Genomic DNA, 20559 nt, shown 5'->3' on the forward strand with positions numbered 1-20559 from the left:
CAGGCCGGAGGCCCAAATACAGGGTAACGGGGGACATACACAACACCCAGAGCAGGGCGGGAATCGAACCCACGACCCAAGGTGTGGCAGGCAAGCGCGATGCTACCTAACTCACCCGGGTCCTCCGGTGGGTTAGGTAGCATCGGAGGACCGGTATTAAAGATTGCACACGTTGGACGTGATAAGGATGGAGCTGATTTTCACGTAATGTGTTCCATACTTTGCTGTGACATGTATTTACTCGATGAGCAATTTGTCGGGTACTAATTGCTGGATCTTCGCCTACTAATTCTAGAATTTCCTTTTCTAGATCTAACATCTGTTGGAGTCTTGGTCTACCGGCGTGTCCTCCACGATGTTCCTGTAAGTTTCCAGTTTCTCTAGCTCGCTGTACGAGTATCGTAAATTGACGAGGCCCAGGGGGATGCCTTCGGAGGAATCTTTCTGCATACATTCTCGACGCCGCAGTAGCGTTTTGGTGACATTCTCCATAGAGTATTAACATATCTACAAGCTCACTATTTTCAAAACGATAAGCACGTTGAAAATGAGCCATGTCAATAAATTTGAATGACAGCTCTGACAATACTCTAAATCGTCGTCTTCGTTGATTCACTATTAAAGTCTCTCCAATTAGTTACAATCGTCCGACTTGTCAAAAGGGAAAATATCAAAAGATGTCACCCCCTTCGGGAGTTAAAGGAACCTGTAATTAATCCGTTTTGTCACGCACCAAAACAGTTTGTGCTTGAATTGATATTATCAAAATGTCCAAAAAATATTGCTCTGTGCCTGTTTGTGGGGTAATCAAGGATCCTAGAGACCACAAAATAATGCACAGATTCCCTTCAAACACTGTGAACAAAAAGTTGTGGTGCAAAAAGGTTTTTAATGCTACAAGTAGGTACCCCAACATGAATCTTTTACCTAAGGGAATGTATAGCCATTAAAACCATTTCAGGTGATAATATTGCCAATAATTTATACATTTGTGGTAAACACTCTTGAGAGAAATTGTTATTATTCAAATAAAAGACTTAAACCCGGCTCTGTTCCTACTTTGTTCCTCCATGGTTCCAAGTCACCGCTACCTGTTCCTACTTCTTCAAGCTACCCAGCAAGCACTAAACGTGATCCAGAATGCAACTTCATAATTCCTGTGACACATTCCGATAACAATGTAAACATCTCAAAGAAAAATTTTCCTACTGCATATCCCTTTGAAGACCATCCACGCCCATGGCGTTGTGACTTTGGCACCGGTATCGAAATTTTGCCTCTTTTTCGAGTAAAAACCGAAATACATGATGTCAAATTGTGTCAAAAAGTCAGACCATGACAGACATTTAGCCGACATTACAGATTCCTTTCCCTCCCGACGTATGCGCCCTCACATGTCACATTTAAGGGATTGGAGAGACTTTAATAGTGAATCAACGAAGACGACGCTCTAAATTCATATCCATTACAATGATATTTTTTGTAAACGCTAATCTTTAATTAGAAATTTTGGACAGGACCGTCTCTAAAAATTTCTAAAATTTATAAAAAGATGAAATCAATAAATATTGAAATTTTACTAAGGTAATACAAGCTAAACCGCTCTAGAGCAAGGCATAAAACTACGTGTTAAAAGGAATGTCTCAACTTAGCGAACACCCTGTATTTGCGCAACAGAAAATACATTCCATTTACAGGATAAAAAATATTAAACTATAATGCAATTATTTTTAACTCTAAACTAACAATAAACTTAGACTAAAATTAAACTTAAATCATGCCTATATTATACCAAATGTTATACACAACAGCAACAGATCAAATAAATCACACTGAGTTAAATGTACCACCACCATAATATTGGGAAACTGCTTTTTTAATATCTCTTAGTTTACCGTTAAAAATATCAAATTCACCAAATTTTTCTATTTTGTTAAGCTCATCAATAGTTCATTAAAGAAATTGTTTATTAATTTTATTTGATCCTGTGTCAAATTTGACGATTTACTGGATTCGAACGAGCCCAGTAAGATCAAAATAACGGAATAAGTTCGGTAAAATTGAGCCAAAAAGGACAAGTCCTGTAAAGTGTCATTATGTGTTTAAACATTTGCCAAACAGCGGTTGCTAACAATGTCAGAAAAAGTGACTCGATTTGAACTTTCTCTCAAAATAGTACTCCCCTAATTACTTTATCGAATAAAAAAACATGTTCACAGTATGAAATAAAATCCATAATGACATACGTCCGGTAACTCTTTTCACAGTACTCGTTTCGAAATTCAAGACTCGGCTCCCTCCGGTCGCCTCGTCCTGAAACATCTCACTCGTACTGTAATAGTAATTTTTGCACTCATGACCTTTTTTGATGGCTTTCGCGCATTCACCAGGGTGCGGGAGTTCGAACTTCCCCCACACGTGCATTTTAACTTTCCGTTGCCATGGTAACCTTAAGATAGTCGAGTAGTGTCAACATTGTGACTTGTTGATGGCGCTGTCAATGCGGTTGTTTATAAATAACTCACAGTTAATCTCTTCAGTTTAAAAGTTTATTCGTTGCAAAAAATATTGTACACAACACGTTCGTGAGCCTGCTTCCCGAACTAGTTGTGTAAATTACTATTAAATTTTTGTAAACTTTTAACATTTTTCGTCAAAAATTGAAGGTTAATTTTTTCAATTTATTGTCTGTTACAGTTTCCACTCTGCTTCATGCCTGCTAATGAAAAAAATAGTATATTAACCACGGTTGTAAAGCCACTTCTAGACCTCGCGCTTTAGAACCCTCGACGCTGCGTGTATCGGGTTCTAATTTGCGCTTGGTCTAGAATGCTTGGCTTTGCAACCTTGGCTAATAATATACTAATTTTCATCATCACGTTCTATATTTGTTAATAATAGGTATACCCAATCAAACGAAAACCAAAAACGCTTTTTAAACGTTTTTCATGGGCATAATTTAACTTGATGATATATTTGACTTAGCGGACATTGGTTATTTCTTTTGATATGTAATATATGTATACTGTGATATAACTCCGCCATTGGTGTTGGATGGATCACTGTAGCCCAATGGTTTCCAATGCCAGCCTCAAGTCTGGATAAAAAAGGGTTGGAGGGCAAAGCCAGCGATGTACCCCTCGTAAGAACAGTGCTTGAAGAACTAGAACGATAACCTCGGATGACGCATGACGGACAAACTAACGGATTAACGACATGGGCTAAGAATCCAAAATTAAAATGAAAGAACATGAGCTTATGGAAGGGACGTGATCAAAAGGCAGTGATAGAAGTGAATATTCATAAAATCGATGTCTGTGCCTTATCTGAAATCAGAAGAAAAGATAAAGAAATGACTAGATACCAAAAGTATATACTGTGGCGAAAGCAAAAGAACAGAATTAGTAGTTTAGGTTTTGGAATATTTCTACATGAAGAATTTAACCATACGTAAAAGATCATCGCATGACACGTCACTATTAAAAGTAGCACGAGATGGGAAATCAATATGTTTAGTCTTTTTTATAAGATGCTATTTTAATTAATTTTAACTTTATTTCTTTATATACACCTACAAAATACAGTGTGCGACTGAACTTACGAACTTTTCGAATTTTTAAATTCATAAGGTAAGGTGTATTCTTTGTAGTAAATCGTAAATATAGGCAATTAAATTATTGTGTCACTGAAGATAAATTTTCCAAAATTCGTTGAAATTATACAAATTATGCACCCAATAATATAAATGGCTAATATGTATAATGTATATTCTAATCATAAAGATTTTTAAGTTTTTCCTTTACGTTAACTTTTTATATTATTTTAATCACGTCTTCTAAAGAAAATTTTGTTAAATATTTCTATTTTAAATTAATAAATTCCGAGATGTTGTTGCTACTATATGACTCATGATAGTGTTTTGTGTTACTTATTTATACAACTACAGAAATATTTTTCTAGGTAGCACGATGCTGTATTAAGTGATATTCCAAATGTTGTCATTTTCAGTTAAAAAATAGTAATAAAGTGCATGTAACGTAAATAAGTTCAAAGGCTATTGATTGTTGTTAATTTAACAAAAAAAAAAAACATTATTGTAAACAACTCTTCACGAGATTGAACCAACAAAGTAGGTTTTAACTGCAAATAACCTTGGCTTTCCATAAATGAGCTAATAGAAGTATCATCCTTTTCTATAGAATAAGATTATTTAGATTCTTTATCTGGCCTTGTTATATTGTAAGTAAAATATAGTATGATTATATTTTGTTTTTAAACAAGTGTAATCAAAGATCTTACATAATTTCTCTAGAGAGAATTATTTGTGATCATTAAAATTTTTATATTCATTATGCCTACTATTGTGCGACCAAAACTAAAGTGAATTAATTAAAAAGGGCCATGGAAACGTTTTTCAAGTTGGCATCAATCTCAATGACATTTTGTAGCCATTTCATCACAGCTGAATTCGTGGTATTTGTCAACTTTATATGTTATTCTCAGTATTTTAAAATAAAATGGGGATAGTTATTGTAACTGCACGACACATACTAAATGAACTGTGATGAAGTACAAACTTTGTTTAATTATATAAGTCATAAAACATGAAATAACAAAATTATATTACAGTTTAAACAACAGTATCTAATTATCTGGTGTACCTACTTCACATAAATAAGCAAAAAATTATTGGTATCAATCAAAATTTTAAGCGTTTTATTTATGATTATGCAGATGCATCATGATCAAGTGTTTTTCAGAAATCAAATTTTATAATCCCAATTCGTCGTTAATCTTTCGGGACCTACAACTATTAATATTTTATTCCGATAAAATAAAAGGAATATCGATAAAGTGTTAAATTACAAGAAAAGTAGCATATTTAATACGTACTAAAAAATTCTTTAGGTGTTTTTTAAATACCTACCGTTAATAATACCGTAAATTGGGCATACAACTATTTTTAGATTTAAGTAAAGACTTGAACTTTTCGTCAATGAACTATTTCATAATAAGCTGTTCTACTATGCAATACGTGTCTAGCAATGCGCTGATCTATAAATTATTTAAACAATTGGTCGAAGGTTATGTCGACAGAACTTCCCTCGTCTTTAAATTACGGTTCAACACATCCCGCTTCTTTGAAAAATTATACAATTTGGTTTTATCATATTATATACATAAAAAGAATATAGATAACATCAGTAACATTGTAAAAAATTCGTCGAAGGTTACTTCGCCAGAACTTCCGTCATCCCTAAAGTACATGAAATATATACAACATTTTCGAAAAATTATAAAATTTGATTTTGCGAATTTTAGTTTTTTATGAGAGCTCCTATAAGTTGAAATAAACATATGTATGCAGTGTTAACATAACTGTAAAGAAATCTGCTACGCGTATGTTTCAAATGAGTTTTTAGTTTACAAAATTATGTGATGCGCCATCAACATGTTTGTAAGAACACGTATATCAATTTGGATAGGTGCAGTGTAATATTAATAATAACAGTACTGCATTCTCAAATTTTCGGTAAAATGAAGTGAGCCGTTCCTGAATTATTCAATAAAATCAACTGACACATTCATTAATTTTTTTGAGCCAGCAGTTGTAAACAAACCTAAAGTCTAAGTATAGACTCATCATATTTTACATATTTTAAATAGGATTTATTAGGCAAAATTTTGCGATGACGTCATCAATTTTTGGAGGGAATAAACAGGTATATGTTGATTAAAAACTTACCATTTTTACAATAATTTCAAAATGTTTGTAAGTTTTCAAAGCATTCGATTTTGTAGTTCCTGATTTAATCAATAAAATAAATTGACTCATCATTCATTAATTTCATTAATTTTTTTATTAGTATAAGCAAATCTAAAAAATATGAAGCAATTGTGAATCACAAGTATAAGGCTCATTTTTATTTTTTTTTTTAAATCTCGACATTTGGGATAAAAACTCAACAGGTATTCATAAGCTACACGTGTTTAATTTAAATTTCGATTTAAGACCCATTTACTATGTACAATTTTGAGGTGACGTCATCACATTGTTGGTGGGGATGATTATACAAACTTTGCTATATACATGATATTCATAATACACATGTAAAATTTTACAACAATCTGTCCGGTCATTTCGGATATTATCGTCACGGACGGCGGATAGACAGATAGACCCATTTTTCGTACTCTAGGGGTCATGACCATCGAGAAAATATAAAAACAACCAGTCGCCCGATTCAGTAAAAATGGTACTTTGTACATATATACATTCTGACCACATAAAAAGGAGTGCCGCAAGAATCTGTTTTGGGTCCACTATTGTATCGTATTTATATAAATGATTTGGAAATTAGGAACGCTATTATGCATGGTGATGCAGCTAAAAATAAATCTAATAATATATGTACTACAGAAAACAAGCTCAGTATTGTGATATAATAAAATATTTTGAACTCAGGGGTTTTCAATTAAATACAACATCAATTTTGGCATCAGACAAAACAACGAAAGTAAATTTTTAGGTAATATAACTGATGCAAAACTTAAATGGTCCTCACTTAGGGTCCTCACATATTAATCAATTAGTAAAAAAAAATCTATTTTACGCTATACATGTATTAAACAGACGAAAGCAATTATAGCATCCAATGTGTTAATAATATGTTACTTCACTCAAGTTCAGTCTCGGTTGTCATGTGGAATATTGGCCTGGGGTATGAGCACTGAATCACAAAAAATATTCATACTGCAATAAAAGCGGAAATATTAGAGGAGTAAATGTTACAACTACGGCAACAATGTTTTTAAAAAATTGGGTATTGTTGTTTTTTATTTACCACATTTTAATATACATATATTAAAACAAAGTTGTTTGGGAAAACAGACTTTAATCATGAATATTTAACTAGGAACAATAATTTATTTGAGGTTTCCACGCACAGAACATCTTCCTAGGAAAATATTTCTCATTACATAAAAATTATATTTTACAATAAATTTAATGTATCTAATGGATTTAAAATATTTATTTCATATTGCCCAGTAGATTCAGTATCCCGGCGTCGATTTGAGTCCAGTAAATCAGTTATTATACAAAACTCACTTGACATATACCTTGTAAAACTTTTATGACTTAAGCAACTTCTGTCTATTGTATAACTTAACTCACTTCACATATACCTTAAACTTTGCAACAATGGACAGTAATAATCCTTGCGGTTCGGACCCATTATAAGGGTGGTTTGGCATAAGCCGGTTAAATCATAAAAGTTTTGCAAGCTGTATGTCAATTGAGTTTTCTATACAGTATTACGGTATTAGAGCCGGTAAATGTGACCATGCAACACTGCAGGGGATTGATATATTTTATTTAAATCAAAACATTTTGTCAATTTTTATTTTTAAACAAAAACTCCATAAATTGTAAAAATAAATTCGAATGTCACATAGGCAGCAGAAGTTGACTAAAATGTCAAAGTGCATTTTTGATATTTTGTTGTCATGGAAATATCCTACTTTTACTTCAGTTCGGGGGGGGTGCAAAATAGTAGAATATACATCGAGGGAGAGAAATGTATGATGAATGGCATTTCGCTCCTGAGGTGTATATACAATTTTTTTCACTCGCAGAGACCCCTACACACTCTTTCAACTGATCAAAGATGATGTGATTAATAAAATAGTAATCATAATAACCTTTGGATCTTGTGTCATGACAACAAAAAAAAAAAAAAACCTAAACAATAATTGTGATTTTTTTTAACCAAAATGCAACACGAAGATCCGCAAGAAATTCGTGATGCTGCTGAAGCGGCTGTACTGAATTTGTTGCCTCCTAAATCGCGAAAACTATACGATAAAGCGTATCGGAGATTTAGATAGTGGTGCGATGAGAAGAAAGTCAAAACCTACATAGAGAATGCAATGTTGCCGTACTTCAGCGAGAAGGCAAAACTGTTTAAACCCTCTACTGTGTGGGCATAGTACTCCATGGTAAAAGCCTGCATTCAAGTAAACGACGACGTAGACATAAGCAGGTATTCTAAACTAGTTTTGTTTTTGAAACGAAATTCTGGCGGATATCAGGCTAAAAAATCAAAGGTTTTGACAAGAAGTGAAATTGAGACTTTTTTACTGACTGCTGATGACAACGAATTTCTCATAATCAAGGTAAAAACATTGACTGATTATCTATTTCAAATTTTAATAATTTGTTCTGTAGGTTGCTCTTATTGTTAGAGTTGCAGACACGTGAGGAGCTGGTCAACTTAAAAGTGCAAGATATTCAAGACGCGGGAGTATCTTTGATTTATCAAAATAACCAACACCAAAACCAAAGTACCAAGAACGTTCGTTATCATAAATGATGACAAAGTCGACATGCTGGGATTGTACCGAAAGTACACTGCTCTACGTCCGGCTACGGTTAGTCATGAACGTTTCTTCTTGTTTTATAAAGCGGGCAAATGTACTGTGCAACCTATTGGCAAAAATACATTCGGAAAAATACCAAGCATGATAGCAACTTTTTTAGAATTACCAAATCCTACTTCATACACAGGCCATTCTTCGTAGATCATCGGCCACTACGTCGGTGTCTGAAGGTGTACATTAAAGAATCAGTTGAGAATAAATGCACTATAAAGCAAATTAAGTTCTTCGGAGATCAAGCAGCTAGATCCAAACTGCCAATTTAGCAACCCAAAATGACAATGTTTCCAAGAAATTTATCCGAACCACCAATTGCATGCAAATTACCAATTTAACAAAGCAAAATGAAAATTTTCTGATATGATTACGAATATTAACTGTAATAATTGTCAAGTATCTTTTACTTTTAATGTTATTAAATAAATAGTTTACTTTCTTTTGTTTAATTGTGACAGATATGACAAAAATTTTGCATGGAATTTTGTTTATGTATTTCTCTCCGTAGGGAGCAAATATTCTTTTTCTCTCCCTAGAGAGCAAATGCTAGTATTTCTTTCCAGATTTTGCGGTCATAGAAATCGATGTCTACTTCGGCGAGTGCAAAAAATTTTTTTTTTTTGAAAAATTATAAAAAAATAATCAAAAGAAGTAGTTAGTAGGTGTGAAAAGATGTTTTTATTATTTTATGGGTGACTTGTAGAAATTAATTAAAGATTTTTGTTAGCTTCCTTTTGTAAAGTTTTGCATTTTGTAAAATATGGTAGCTATCCTCCAAGATTGTATCCCTATGAACATTTATTGGCTGATTTCAATTTACTGTCTCTTAAAAATAGAAAAACCTACGCCAATATATTCTTTTTGTTTAAACTGATTCATGGGTACATTGTTAGTAATAGTTTACGTGTAGTCTAAATTTTCATGTGCCACGATTGAATAGTCGTCATTCGGTGACTTTTTCACTTAATGTTTGTAGAACCAATCAGCATTACTTTTCTCCGTTAAATAATATGTGTCGTTGTTACAATGATGTTTCATATGTTGTTGTTGATATTTTTGTTAATAATGTTAGGTTTTTTCTCTGTGTTTGTTTAAATACCATCAGATCATAACAGATCATAGAAGGTATCTTACCTACATTAGGCTGTAGCACCGATCGGACTGATCTCCTTGCCAGATATCGAATTTGGAAACTATAAGTAGAATTTGTGTAGATTATAAAATAAAACTTTAATGATATTTATTAAAATTTATCCAGCACCTAATAGTAAAATGACAATAAATTCACCCATTTCATAAGTGCCCTATAACTCACTAGAGAATTTAGTACAATGCGACTCAAATAACAAATAAAAACGTCAACATTTTTATTGAATTGTACAACACTTCAAAGTAGATTCCAAAATTGAACAGGCTGCCCACGAGGAAGAAGCTTTACATACTTTTGTAATCCGGTGGAAATACGCTAACACAATTTTCTCGTTTGCCCCACAAATATTCTTTGTTTTCCACCACTAGTTTAATAATGCGAACTGTTTTTCGTACTTATCATTAGATTTTAAAGATAATAACTGACGAGTTGCTATTTTTCCGTCATCTAGTATTTCCTTTAATTTTCCAAATTTTGTCAACTATTTACACTGGGAACAATCAACAATTGCTTTCGCAATAAATGAGACACTATTCTGTGCATAACTGCATATATATGTGAAACAAAATTGTTTCACTAGCAGCCATGAAGCATGCAATTGTGGACTTGTTTCGAGGTAGGTAGTGAAGTTTAACTTTACAACCGAAGTTAAAAAAGAAGATATAGGTTATGTATGAAATACTTGATGTAATTATTTCTTAAAATGAATAAATGTATGCAACTATCATTACTTGAATATACGCATAGTAGTTGGTAGACAGTGGAAGATAAAATTAATTAAGGAATACGTAAGTTTAATGTAGACGGTTTTCTTTGTGAAAAATATTATATTAACCACGTTTGTGAAGCCAGTTCTAGACCTCGCGCTTTAGGCCCCTCGACGTTGCGCGTCTCGGGTTCTAATTTGCGCTATAGAATGATCTTCACAACCTTGGTAACCTTGGTTAATAATATACTATTATTTGATTTACGACTAAATTAATAATTGAGGTGTTGAGTAAAACGTTGAATTGAACTCGTCAGTAAATCGATCAAATATCCAACTTTATTCATTTGTTCAATAAAATAGTATTATTTTATTGGTATTGACCGATAAAGAATTCAAAAGTAAGTCATGTGCTCAATATTCACTGTCACTTAGAAACCGATTTTTTTTTTCAAATCATACGTGAGCACCTGATGAAACTGTAACATGCTTGTCACTTAGTTCAAATGAAACGTCAATCCCGGAATGGCAAATTATTATCATGTTAAGTTATTCCGTTATTTCAGAAAGGTGGAAGAAATAATAATGCAATCCTCTTCGACAGCAAATAACCACTCTGCACTTCAGGTTTCCTATACAGACTGTCTAAGTTGTCATTGCATGGATAAATTACTTTCATTTTTGATACTAAAGACGTTCCAGATTCTCTTTCAATTAACATTATGTAAAAAAATTCTACATGACGCAGATCAGACCCGTTTGAATTTACTTAGTCTAAATTTGAACATCAACGTTCAGGCTATTTTTTTCAAAAATGAATACGCTTGGTCCGCAAACTTAAAGAAGTGGTACAGATAATTTGTTTGTTGATTTCATGTGACAAAAACTGACACCATTGATTGAGAATATTTTGGTTAAAAATTCAAGAATAAATTACTGTTCCCTAACGATTTTAAAAGTATTGCTTTATCAGAAATTTTATTACTCTAGTACACAATTACGTAAAAATTAATAATCTTAAACGTTCTTGACGGAATACAATGCGATGTAATGATCATTATGTAACACAACACAAAAATTGCAACAATTCTATTTACTTCATTTATTTTGTTTCATAATCCAAGTAAGCAATAACATAATGATGATCACTACATCCTGTTATAGTTTCCTTAAAGTGAGTAATTTAGTGGAACGTAAATCGATGTGACCTTCGAAAAACCATGAAATCATGTCAGTAAATCATTCTTATTTTAATGTTTGTGTTTTTGCAATTTAATTCAAACACCTACAATTTTTAGTGGGTACGCTATCTTTAAAATGACGTAACTTGTGTGCAATCATCCATATTAATGATTTACTTAGTACGTCTCCTCTATTTTGCAACCAACAAATTTAAAATGTGGACGGTTTACTGACAGTGTAATTAGATAGTGAAATTTTTTAATGAATGTACCTATACAGGCTTGTCAAGATCAATAGTTCGTATGGCAAATTTTGTACATTAGAAAAGAATAATTTTTAGATATCGTACTCAAAATGAACGAAAAGATCGCCTTGAACTGCATTAATGTGGGAAACTACAGGTCGTGGAAGAGGTAACTGGACCAAGGTTATGATGCACTTTCACGGTTACAATGATGATTCGCTCATTATGTGAAACGTCCGCAGTTTAATTCTCCCTCGATTAGGTATACGACAAAAATATTTATTTACAACACGGAGTGCGTAAAAGAAATTTTTTCTAGGAAGATGTTCGTAACTGTTCAGGACCATGATCAAGTTACACTCGATACGGTTTTCCCGCTGCTAACCTCAGTTACAACGTCGAATTTGATAGGTAGTTTATAATTTAATACCCAATGTCCCATAACAGTCGTAGGAAAAAGTTTATTGGTTCATATCAATAATTTTGATGTTAAATTATTAAGTTAATTGGCATTAGTTATTTATAAGATTGAAGAATAATGTGATTTGCACGCAAAAAGATGCGAATTTAAAAAAAACACACTTGAATAAGAAGACGACTGTCTTAAAAAATTGGTCGAAGATTACTTCGACAGGACTTCCCTCGCCCTAAAGTACAGTATATCAAATCCAGCTCTTTCGAAAAATTAAAAGATTTTATTTTGCCAATTTGCCAACAATAAGGTGTATGTGGTGTTCAAGTAAAAGTAAAGAAACGTGCTACCCGTTTGTTTCAAGTGAGTTTTTTTTATTATAAAATTTTGTGTTGACGTCATCAAGGACACCTACCTATGTCAGTTTCGATTAAATCACTAGATGCAGTGTAATACTAATAATAAAAGTATTGTATTCTCAAATTTTCGGAAAAATGGAGTGAGCCGTCTTGAATCGTGACTTATAACTTATAAGCAATAAAATAACGAAACAATAATAGCAGAGGTGCGACTCAAGACTGAAATGAAAATCATTTATGGTACTTGTAATTTAAGACAAATAGCGATAACACTGGTCCAGAGTCTAACTGTATACGTAAGAGTAAAACAGAGAAACTAAACTAAAAGATATTTTCTACGAATTGCAATAACCGGATCACAATGCCGATGATCCAGACTTTTTTATTGCTCTGACTTCCGCATATTAAATAAAACATTGCATTTTATTTTGATTTTCGATATTGTAATTCACATTTGGTTAATTATAGCTTGTGTAGGTCTAGGGGAGACAAAAATTTCTCTAGGGGAAGCTCAGCTACGGCCTTGTCTAGAGATCATGAAATATCGAGAAAATATGAAAGTAATTTACTAGATTACCCGATGGACTCCATTGCTATATGTCCTTATCTTACGTCAGATAAGTAAAATAACTTGAAAATATTTGTTTATATATCAGAAGAATTATGCGTAGAAATTATTTTGATTTGAATGAGTTCATCGCCTCAAAACAGAGGATTAAAATTGTTGAGTAAGCTACAATCGAGTCAGATGTTCTGAATATTATTATTATTATTAAGACCCACCACTGACCCGGAAATGACCGGCATTCAGGCAAGGCTTCTATCATTACGGGTACTAAGACCAAGTAATGATATGCATTGATTAGATTAATAAAACAACTTTCGATATTCTAGAATTACAGCATACAAATTAGTCTGCTATTATTCTCTAATCTCACCCCATCCCAGCCCCGTAGCTAGAAAACTTATTCAGGGGGGGCAAGTTTGTCGACAGAGGGGGCTTCATGTAAATATATGTATTTCAATAATGCACTCAGATAACTGCTTTATTTTTTCATTAAAATAATTGTAAACGTCGTTTTTTCCGCTATTAAATTTTCGTAAAAACCTGTCCAACACCAAAGAATTGGTACGGTACTTTTCAAAAGCCAGAAAAACCAAGTTTGCCAATCTTTGATGCGTCATTGCGATCGATTCAGAGAATGTAGATTTACAAACAGCTGTACTGCATCTAAAAATTCGTATATATTGCCAAATAACATACCCTGTAAGAAAATAAAGGGTGGCCAGGTGGGGCTACTAAATATGCTTTAGCAATCAGCATTATATTGAAATTTTATTACTAATTTGAAATTTATAATGTCTAAGTATTCCAGGGGGGGGGCAACCACAACTGCTAGGGGGGGCTCAGCCCCATCTTGCCCCCCCGTAGCTACGGGGCTGCCCCATCCCCAAAAGTCTAGCGTAACTACCGATCATTTATCCGCGCATCACTTGGAAAGTGACCTACACTACTCTGACCTACTGGTGCTAATCTAATTGTGTCTGACTGACATGATCAGACTGTTCGAGAAACTTACGAACAATATGACATGTTCTTAACAAAACAGCTTTTTGAATTTTGACAATTATTGAATCATTCAAATGTAAAGTCTTTAAATTCTCAACTAAGCTATTTGGGACTACACCTACATTAGAGATAACTAAGGGTAGAATTGAAATTTTTTTAAGATTCAACATGGATTTCATTTCTATCGATAATTGCAGATATTTTGAAATCTTGGTGTGGTATGTTTGAATAATGTTGTTTGTGTTAGGAATAGCAATGTCAATGAGAATGGCTTCGTTCGTGTGTTTTTTTATAAGTATGATGTCTGGTCTGTTAGCTGTAATGTTTAAGTCTGTAAGTATTGTGCGATCCCAGTATAATTTGTATTTGTTATTTTCAAGGAACGGAGATGAAATGTAAGTGTAATAGGGTGTCGTATCTTCGATTAAGTTCATAAGTGTTGCTAATTCTTTGTGAATGATTTTGGCTGCGTTGTCGTGTCTAGCTTTGTAGTCAGTTTGTGCCAGGATGCTGCAGGAGGAGATTATGTGCTGGATCGTTTCAGGTTTTGCTTTGCAGAGGCGACAGCAGTCGTTTCTTATATTCGGATTTTTGATGATGTATTTTCTGTAATTCTTGGTATTGATTACTTAGTCTTGAATAGCAAACACAAATCCTTCTGTTTCGGCATACAAACTTGATTTTTTTAACCAAATCAATGACATCTTCTTGTTGACATGAGTTTCTTCTAAGTCTTTGTAGAATTTTCCATGTAGTTGTTTTTGTTTTAGCCCACTTATTATTTTGTCTATTGTGTGGGGGGTGTGGATTTCTTCGGTGTTCGACAGATTTAAGGGTGTGTAGTTCAAATCTGCCCTTGTGATGGTGCGAAACATTTCATTTCTTTCTGCTCGTTTCAAGAAATACTTCTTCAGATCTGAGATTTGTCTCTGATATAAGTTTTCTAGGTTCTGGAAACCCCTTCCTCCATTCTGTCTTGGTAATGAGAATATTTCAATGGACGATTTTGGATGATGCCTTCTATACTGTGTGAAGATTTTCCTTGTTGCGATGTTTAAATTTTCAAGATCAGTTTTGGACCATTTAATGACTCCAAAAGAATATGTTAGCAGTGGAACGCAGAATGTATTTACTGCTTTCATTAAATTTTTTCCATTTAACTGTGTCTTCAATATTAATTTTAATCTCGCTAGGTATTGATCTTTCAACTGTGTTTTCGTTTTGGTATGATTGATGTGGGAGGATTGACAGAAAGCCAGATATTTGTATGTATCATTTCGTTCTTGGGCTTCGATTATTTCGTTATTCTGGGTTATATGTGGTACTTGGTGTTGGGCGCCTTTTCTGATTGCTTGGGTCTTACATTTCTCAATACCAAAACACATACCAATATCACCGGAAAACTGTTCAGTCAGATTTGATTTTTTTTTTCAATTTTTTATTATAAATACATAATAGGTTTGTTAACTGATTTTGTGTACTTGCATATATTTTTATGTGATCCATATACAGCAAGTGACTTATTCTGTTTTCTCTTTGTTTGTTAATTCTTATATTGAACCCATAATTGCAGCTGTTCAGGATATCGGAGAGGGGATTTATTGCTAAGCAGAACCATAACGATTAATAAAAAAGAAATCCTCTGTCCCAAAATAAGTGTCCGATTTCTCTGTTTTGCTAAATATTACCGTTATTTTTAAAGTTGAAGAGGTTTTGTTTACCACGTATTTGATATGTATGTCAAATCCAACATTTTAATGTAAAAAAAACCTTCAATATGTTTATTTTGGTAATAATAGTGATATGCATAAAGTTTAGTAAATACTAAATACTGAAATTTACAAGTAAATACTGACTTTCGTATGAATAATAATAAGTGTAAGCTTATAAGTATTTACTTATTACTTGGTCTTGAAAAATTTTCTAGGTTTTACTTAATTTTCCAGTAAATACTTCAAGTTGCATGCATAATAACAAGTACTTACTTGTACTTGCAAGTAAGTACTTAAAATTTTTCAAGCTACTTTTTAGTAGACTAGTGATTATACTTAAATTGAATTCAGTCAACGTGCAGTGTGTCTTAAGAAGGTGATTGACATTTAAAGTTTATAACAGTTTAGAATGGCGCTATTTGTTCTTCCTTTTCGTCAACAGAAATTATATAAACCCCGGAGACAAGCCTATCCGAATACGTACAAGGCAATGTACAGATTCGAGGAAGAAAACGTGCAGTATTTAGCGGATGTATTTTTGCCTGATCAAGCTGAAACTCGTGGGGGTGCTTTATCGGCAAAACTGAAAATGGAAATATTTTTAAGATACATGGGCGATCCGGGATTTCAAGTGGGTGTTGGGGAAGATAGTGGTACCCATCAAAGTACCGTCTCAGGGACAGTTCACGAAATCAGTAATAAAATTTACGACAGCGCCCATCAATGGATAAAATTTCCGGCAGAACAGAGAGAAGTTGATGCAGAAAAACAGGAGTGGTTGGAAAAATATAACTTTCCTGGTACATGGTGGATAATGGGATTGCGGTCACCACTATCCAATAATTTTATGAAATCTTCCTCCCATCGTTTGAATTTAATTTGTTTATTTCCTGTTTTTTTCAGTCGGTCTTTTTTTTTAATTTCTGTTTTCATGTTGTTGATCTTTTTTAATATTTTTGGTTCCGTCATAGATTCTCCATAATCTATGGCGTATTGGCTTGCGAACTTACTTAGAGCAGCCTTTTTTTTTCTCTCGGCTGTTTGGTGTTTGCGATTTGGTTCATAAGAATATCGGCTATTTCTTTAAAATCTAAATAAATCTTTCCTTCTTGTTGTTTATTTCAGTAGTTTCAACACTTTCTTCACCGGTTTCGGAGTCTGAGGAACTCATGTTGCAACCAAATTCGTACGTATGACACAAATCACAAAATTATTTTTATGACAGTTACGTTAATCAGTTTTTAAGTATTTACTGGAAAATTGCAAGTATTTACTTATAAGTATAAGTAAAAGGTTATGCATATGAATTTCAGTAAGTACTTCTACTTGTAGTAACTACTAATAAGTAGATGCTTTTACTAAAAGTTTTTACTTTTAGTAAATACTTATTTTTATGCATATCAGCCATTGTTTTTTAAGGATGCATAACGAAGATGATAACTTGTTTTAAAGAAACTATCCTTAGGTTATACAGAGAAAACTGTTGACAGGTTACATTTAAAATTTTATTACAATAAACCTGTTCATAATTTTGAAAATGTAAGAGATTGGCTGATATGCATAAAAATAAGTATTTACTAAAAGTAAAAACTTTTAGTAAAAGCATCTACTTATTAGTAGTTACTACAAGTAAAAGTATTTACTGAAATTCATATGCATAACCTTTTACTTATACTTATAAGTAAATACTTGCAATTTTCCAGTAAATACTTAAAAACTGATTAACGTAACTGTCATAAAAATAATTTTGTGATTTGTGTCCATATTTGTGTCATACGCAGTCATTTAATCTCTATTAACTAACCTTGTGTCATACGTACGAATTTGGTTGCAACATGAGTTCCTCAGACTCCGAAACCGGTGAAGAAAGTGTTGAAACTACTGAAATAAACAACAAATTTATTTCGATTTTAAAGAAATAGCCGATATTCTTATTAACCAAATCGCAAACACCAAACAGCCGAGGGAAAAAAAAGGCTGCTCTAAGTAAGTTCGCAAGCCAATACGCCATAGATTATGGAGAATCTATGACGGAACCAAAAATATTAAAAAAGATCAACAACATGAAAACAGAACCGACTGAAAAAAAAACAGGAAATAAACAAATTAAATTAAAACGATGGGAGGAAGATTTCATAAAATTATTGGATAGTGGTGACCGCAATCCCATTATCCACCATCTACCAGGAAAGTTATATTTTTCCAACCACTCCTGTTTTTCTGCATCAACTTCTCCCTGTTCTGCTGGAAATTTTATCCATTGATGGGCGCTGTCGTAAATTTTATTACTGATTTCGTGAACTGTCCCTGAGACGGTACTTTGATGGGTACCACTATCTTCCCCAACACCCACTTGAAATCCCGGATCGCCCATGTATCTTAAAAATATTTCCATTTTCTGTTTTGCCGATAAAGCACCCCCACGAGTTTCAGCTTGATCACGCAAAAATACATCCGCTAAATACTGCACGTTTTCTTCCTCGAATCTGTACATTCCCTTGTACGTATTCGGATAGGCTTGTCTCCAGGGTTTATATAATTTCTGTTGACGAAAAGGAAGAACAAATAGCGCCATTCTAAACTGTTCTAAACTTTAAATGTCAATCACCTTCTTAAGACACACTGCACGTTGACTGAATTCAATTTAAGCATAATCACTAGTCTACTAAAAAGTAGCTTGAAAAATTTTAAGTACTTACTTGCAAGTACAAGTAAGTACTTGTTATTATGCATGCAACTTGAAGTATACTACTCGCCGAAAAAATCGCAACACCAAGAAGTGGCAGTTTTTTATTAATGAAACTTTGTGGAAATATGTATCTATGTTTGATAATGTACTGATAAAAGTTACAACAGATTTTACCGAAAACCGAAGCTTATAAAATTTTTTCTTTCTTATTGTTCTCTGCCACTGATAATTTCTTTGCATTACTGTTCACCATGGGAATTTGTGTTTTATTGTGCTATCTGACAATATTAGTACTGTCACAATGTCTCGTGTGCGTAGACGTCGAAATTTTCAACAACTAAGTCTGTTAGAGCGAGGTCGCATTTTGGGACTTCGCGAAGCAGGTTGTCATTTCGGGAAATCGCTGCTCGCGTGGATCGAAATGTTTCAACTGTATTGCGATGCTGGCGAGCATAGCACGAGGAAGGTAGAGGTCACCGAGCTAGAGGTTCTGGGCGCAGGAGGAGCACGAATCCACGTGAAGATCGGTACCTACCAACATTGACAGTAAGAAACCGACATGTGTCTACACGCAGGATAGCAGATGACTGGTATGCGGCGGTTGGTCGGCCGATTGCGATGAGAACAATTTACACCCGCATTCAGTCTTTTGGACTACGTTCCTATCGTCCCCATTTGGTACTACCGCTAACTCCAGAACATCGCCGTCAACGCTTGGAATGGTGCCGCAAACGTTTAGGCTGGGATCTTGAGTGGAATTCAGTAGTCTTTTCAGATGAATCCCGCTTTTGTTTAGGCATGCACGATGGTCGGCAAAGGGTTAGAAGATTTCGTGGAGAACGAAGGAATATTGCTTTTTCTGTGGAACGGCATGTGGCTCGAACTGTGGGCATAATGATATGGGGAGCTATTGCATATGGCAGCAGGTCACCTTTAGTCATGATTCAAGGCTCTATGACAGCTCAACGATATGTTGATGGAATCCTGGAACCGGTTGTTATACCGTTTGTTCAAACCATCGAAGATGCCCCATTTCAGCAGGACAATGCCCGGCCGCATATTGCACGGGTCTCTTTGAGGTGCTTAGAAGATGCCCAAGTGCAAATTATTCCTTGGCCTCCTCGTTCGCTGGACCTGTCACCTATTGAACATGTGTGGGACATGATCGGCAGAAGGCTAGGTGAATTACCACAGTATCCACAGACTCTAGCTCAACTTAGACATGAAGTCCAGGTTGCCTGGGAATCCCTGCCTCAGGAGGATATCAATAATTTACTTAGAAGTATGCCACGGCGAGTTGCAGAATGTGTAAATGCGAGGGGTGGACCGACACATTATTAATTTTTTACTGTTGTTGTTCGTCGAATTTTAAACTGCAAATGTTATGGTGCATTTCTTTTGTCAAGACAATGACACCCACAAACTTTAGTTAAAATCAAAACACTACTTCTTGGTGTTGCGATTTTTTCGGCGAGTAGTATATTTACTGGAAAATTAAGTAAAATCTAGAAAATTTTTCAAGACCAAGTAATAAGTAAATACTTATAAGCTTTTATTATTTTTCATACGAAAGTCAGTATTTACTTGTAAATTTCAGTATTTAGTATTTACTAAACTTTATGCATATCACTCAATATCTCATTTATTTAAGCAAATTTTGGAACGCGGCTTTTACCACTGTTTTCAGCTTACAAAACTCTATAAATCGTACTAAAAGCATTCTCAACTTTTTATCGGAAATGACCTGCAGTAAAAAACGGCTTCTTCGACCCAACGTGCATAAGTTTTACTGTATGTTTCATTTGATACATATACAAAAAAAAACTGTAAGAGTGTTGTCTTCTGTTCTACCCTGTTTCCAAGTTTTTAGTGGGTTTCTTTCGGAAATATTTTCCTATAATTAATAATTTTGTTGTGTAAAAACAACTTGTCAGTGTAACATAATCCGCTATTTTTCAGTTAGTATTAAATTTAGTGTGATTATCAAGTTGTCTACATTGCTTTTGTCGTGCGCCCGTCAGTGATATTTCTGCCAGTTTTTTGCATAGAATCACATCTTTTGAATTTGGTTTGCTGATATGTATGTCAAATTTTATAAT

At 33.8% G+C, this 20559-nt stretch overlaps 1 long non-coding RNA gene across 1 annotated transcript; it reads right to left on the bottom strand.

Annotated features, from left to right (window-relative positions):
- Positions 1 to 662: 662 nt before the first annotated feature.
- LOC135143327 (uncharacterized) lies at positions 663 to 1433 on the bottom strand. Its single transcript, XR_010282752.1, has 3 exons — positions 1210 to 1433; positions 928 to 1157; positions 663 to 855 (listed from the first exon to the last, which is right to left on the bottom strand). It is a non-coding gene; the product is annotated as an uncharacterized LOC135143327 (long non-coding RNA).
- Positions 1434 to 20559: the final 19126 nt, after the last annotated feature.

This window comes from Zophobas morio, unplaced genomic scaffold (genome assembly GCF_036711695.1).
Source record: "Zophobas morio isolate AGI-343-1 ecotype UQ-CSIRO unplaced genomic scaffold, CSIRO_AGI_Zmor_V1 ptg000058l, whole genome shotgun sequence".
NCBI lineage: Eukaryota > Metazoa > Arthropoda > Insecta > Coleoptera > Tenebrionidae > Zophobas > Zophobas morio.